At 33.9% G+C, this 5,163-nt stretch overlaps 1 pseudogene; it reads right to left on the bottom strand.

The window, feature by feature from the left end:
• Positions 1–735: 735 nt before the first annotated feature.
• Positions 736–4,887, bottom strand: LOC132281410 (VAN3-binding protein-like; annotated as a pseudogene).
• Positions 4,888–5,163: the final 276 nt, after the last annotated feature.

Genomic DNA, 5,163 nt, shown 5'->3' with positions numbered 1-5,163 from the left:
ATATAATATGAAAAGTCACATCTCACATGAGTACTTTTTTTTTTTTTTTTAACCATTTTACACATTAGTCACTAAATAAAATCACTTTACCCACCCATTTTACACAACTATCCAAATATACCACTTTACTCTCCATTCACCAAACAAGCAAAACAACTTGTTTTTTTAGTGCTATACGAAGAGCCATTTTTTAAGAAAAATTGTTGGAAGTCTATAGGCTAAAGAACTAGGATGGTCTATGATGTGTTGGATTAAGTTCTCAATAAGTCACACAATATTTCTCAATTCCTCTCACGTTTTGAGCGCGCTTCTACTCTCAAACTCCGCGCGCGTTCTTGTTAAAATTTTCACTACTCATGATTTAATTCTGCCGCTCCTACGCTCCCATTCTCACTCTGAAATTCGCTGTCGCTCTCACTCCCGCTCCAATTCCTGCTCCCGCTTTATGTGACTTAGGACTTCCCAGCCCTTGTTACAAGCCAAAATTAAAATTTTACCATCACCTCCTTCAAAACTAAATTCATTAGGATTCATAACATTTTGTGTATTGAAAAATCTTTCTTCATGTTGAATTAATTCTTACAAAAGCTACAAATGAGAAAGAGAGAGTGTGCAATCAATATTGGGGGTCCCCTGCACAACACCTGTTCTGAAATCTGACATACACATCTTCTTCATTTACATCTAACAAACTTCTATTTATTTATTTATTTATTTATTTCTATTAAATTCATATCATGTTGGTCTGCAGTTGAGATGTTGAATTCCCACCACCCACATCTCCTTCTCATCTTTGCTTCTGCATTCGAATTCAATTATTCTGTCAGCTGTTTTTATTCCAAAGTAAGCCCTCTCCTCATTTTTCTCTTCCCTCTCTCTTCCACTCCATCCTGGAATGTCACGGTAGACTCCAGACACCAAACCCGCAGTGACAAGTGACAGCATATATAGCTTAATTCAGATGCCAAAAGCAGTGTATAACAATGTGTCAATGTCACATGCTATAGTTTGTGTGGACTTTTGCTTACACTTCTTTTTCTTTGTGAATGTCCCTGCCATGTGCTTACTCTTCATTTTAGCTACCACCTGTGTTCATCCCACTTTCCATTAAATTTTGATATAGAATAAAACAAGACATATAAGATAGACTTCCGTCATTGTGGGGCCGATCTGGGAAGGATCAGATGCATTGTGACCTCCAGTTCACAATAAAACAACCATGAAACAAGCTTAGCGCAACGCTAAGCCCGACCCTCACCAAAAGAAGACATATGAGTAGTTCAAATTTAGTAAATCATATGCTTCTTGAATTTGATCAATGAATTTAGCTAGTATGTTTATTTTATTTTATTTTTACTATTTACCTGCCAATTTGACTTTATATTGAAGGAGACTTGCTTCCAGTGGAGAGCTCCTGCCATTAACATTCAAAAGATAGTGAATATATGCCACAGTTATAGAAACTACAATGTTAGTGTAGTTTCATTGCTGCACGTAAAATGGATTTTTCTTCTATCCTATAATTCTCATGTTAAATTACCTGTTCTCGTTCGCTTGAGAAGTTCCCCACGTTTAGAAACAAAGTTCAATGCTGTTGTCACACTTGATTCTTTGCCTTCTTCAACCTGTTCCTCAGCCAGAGCAATGGATGTAGTTCCATACAGTGGCGTAGCCAGGAATTTCCTTCGGTGGGGGCAATCTTTAATAATAATAATAATATATATATATATATATATATATATATATATATATAATTTGAACCAAAATAATATATGTAAAAATTAAAAACATTGATTCATAATATTTTTATTCAGTACATTCACAATTGTCTTCGATGATTTTTCATATTCTAAAAGCATTGAATAATAATATTATTGTCAACAGTACTAAATATGTCTCTCTCAATATACACAACCAGCATATCATTCATCCATTGGTCTTCAATTCGATTGCACAGTAGAGTTTTCAAAATATTCATGGCATAATAATCGGAATGATGATAAAAAATAAAAAAATAAAAAATAAAAAAAGATTACCTGTACTGCAGTATTTGTTTGGATTTTGCGAATTTTTGAAATGTTGAAGACTAAAAATGTAATGGAAACAACGCATTTGTTTGCGGTAAAGTCAAAAGTGTGAAATAATATCTTGTATTTTTGGGAAAAGTAGAAAAGAATATAATATTTTGAGAAAGTGAAAAAAAAATATCATATTTTTTTGAAAGATTATATATATAGATATATTTTGTGTAATATTCATTTGGTTATATATATATAATATATATATATGTGAACTGTCAAATTTTAGTGGGAGTAATTATACAAATATAAAAAAAAAATTCATATAAAATTAAAAAAAAATAAAAATTCAGTAGGGGCAGCTGCCCCCGCTTGTCCCTTTGTGGCTACGCCACCGGTTCCATACCCCTTTTGCAGCTTAGCTCTTAGTGTGGCAGCCCCTCTCAAGGCTGCATTAGTAGTAATTATCATATTTAAAGTAATTGCGGTGTAATATTGAAATATTAAATTATTAATTCATTAACCTTAATTTTATGAATTAATTCAGAAATTGATGTTCATTTCTAAGTAGGTAAGGAGACATTTTCATTTGAATGTTGTTAACTTGATCCTACTAAATTATAGTCCAACCCCATATATCAACCAAAATTTTTTTTTTTCAAAAAAGTTGAATTCTTAAATCAATTATGTTTGATCCACGTGGTGTTTGATTAAGTTGCACTCTATAATCTAGCTTACCCAAAATAAAGTTGCAGCCTATACAATCTTCTAGAAGATGACAAAGAACAATAGCGTTCTTGAATTAATTCAATCAAATTTTAGACTTAATATGTCAATAGAAGTTGGAGATGATACCAGTAGCTGCGCCAGCTGTTAGGGTCATGATATCGCCATTAGTCCTTGCGTTAATCGCAGAACTGACAACCGATAAGATTTGGTCATGATCAGCCCCCATGTCCTCTGCAATGTCAATGCAGTGGGAGGCTACAATAGCTGCCGCAGATGCAATTGCAGCAGTTGTCTTGGAAGGTGCCTTGTTTTGGACAGTTGAGTACTTTTCGGGAGATGTTGCCGATGAGGCAGCCAGAGCCGCCACAGCAGCAGCAACACCGGCCACGAGTTCTGAGCTCCTGCTTCTTCCTCTCCTTTTGATCTTTTATCCATCTACCAATGGTCTTTCCTCTCATGATGTTCCTGTAAAGCTGGAGGAACAATTAACAATTAACAATTAATGACCAAGATTATCGCGTTGATAACCGTGATTATGATCAGGTTAAATAAATAATTACCCCATTTTTGAGCAATTGTTGACTAGACAGTAAATCAGGGTTGAGAGCTTGATGAAGTAAAAACAATTCGTGCACATATTTGAATTGTTGTTAGACATAATCAAGATAAAGCCTGCACATTTAGGTTACATATGCTTCTATGTGTAGATAGATAAAATATTAATTTGACAGTCGTATTTAAGGCTAGCTTAGTGAACTGGATTTGTGACATTGCAGGATTTGAGATGGGTTTGACGTAGGATAATTTTACTATTTTTAAAAATTAGCTCGATAATCATTTGAATGTTGATTTACATCTGATATGACTATATACCTAGAAACTTTACAATTACGTCAATTAGTTCTATTCTAGTTTCAAATTCAGCTGCACAGAACAAAAAGAGCTGCTTTATGTTTTCGGAAGAGTATAAGAGCAAAATGGATATTACAGCACTAATTTCTATCAGATAAGGTATTTTTGCACAATGTGAAAAGATTAAGGATATTTTTTGCGCACTTTTTAAAATAGGGGTAAAAGTGGTAAACGGAGCATACTTTAAAGGGTTAAGTGCAGAAAACCCCCTGTAATATAGGTTATGTGCACAATGCATCCCTCGTTTTTGAAAAGATGTATTTCAGTTCATAAAATTTAAAAAAAATGTGCAAATAAGCCCTTCTGACCACTTTTTGGTCAAAATTGACATAAAGCAAATTTTAAAATCCTAATTTACCCTTTTCTCATATCACCAAGATCAAAGAATATGTTTTCTTTTACTTTGTCTTTTTTTGTTTTACTTTTAGTATCAATCATATTAAATGCAAATATTTATTTTTTTAGGTCAAAGATTATATGAATGTTTTACAATTTTGGTGTTAGTATGAAACATATTAAATATAAATATTTATTTTTGTAGGTCACAGATTATATGAAAACTATACAATTTTGCTTTTAGTACAAATCATATTAAATATAAATATTTATTTCTTTAGGTCTAAAATTATACGAATACTATACAGATATAATTTTATATTTTATATAATGCTTTCAAATTATTTGTTTATTCTTCCTAATAAATTTTGGTAAGTAATTTCTAATTTTTCAATTATACATATAAAATCATTTACTTTTACTTTTTCAAATATGTTCTTTAGTTTTTTTTTGGGTCTATGATGAAACAAAATATTATATAGGGTAAAATGCAAAAAACCCCCCTGAACTATTGGGGTATCTGCAATTAACCCTCTAAACTACAAAAGTTGCAGAAAATCCCCTAAGCTATACATTTTTGTTGCAGTTTACCCCCCTCCGGCCAACTTCCGTTCAAATATGACCGGTACTAAAGCACGTGATTGTCACATGACTTGCAATATATAATTGATGGACAATAATACCCTTACAAATGTTAAAGGACAATAATACCCTTGTTATCCACAACCAAACACTGCCAAATACCCAAACCCCTTCTCTTTCTGGATCGACTGAACCATCTCTCTCAACCGTGAGCGGTAACGCCAGCAAGAACTCCCACCATCACAGACCATCAAACCACACCCACAAACCCACTGTCACCACCCACCGCCACCTTCATCAGCCACGGCATTCCCCAAAAACTAAAAATTTCGTAACCACATACAATCAAACCCACTGCCACCACTCCCCTCCCGCCACAACCATCGCCGCTACCTCAGGCATATATACAAACACACAAGCAAACACATATATATGTTCTGTTCCTGAACCCCAACAACCTCGACGCCTTTACTCCTACATGTCACAGCCCGTGTACCTTTTCGTGCTCGATACAGTCATGATCAAAGTAGGATTTTTGAAATCGGTGTTTAGGTATCACTTTTGGTGTGCTCCAGTTCAGTTCAAG

The sequence above is a fragment of the Cornus florida genome, unplaced genomic scaffold, assembly GCF_030987335.1.
Source record: "Cornus florida cultivar Cherokee Brave unplaced genomic scaffold, ASM3098733v1 CherokeeBrave_3.0.0_Hap2_Chr11, whole genome shotgun sequence".
Classification (NCBI taxonomy): domain Eukaryota; kingdom Viridiplantae; phylum Streptophyta; class Magnoliopsida; order Cornales; family Cornaceae; genus Cornus; species Cornus florida.
This window is presented reverse-complemented; position numbering and strand designations above follow the sequence as displayed.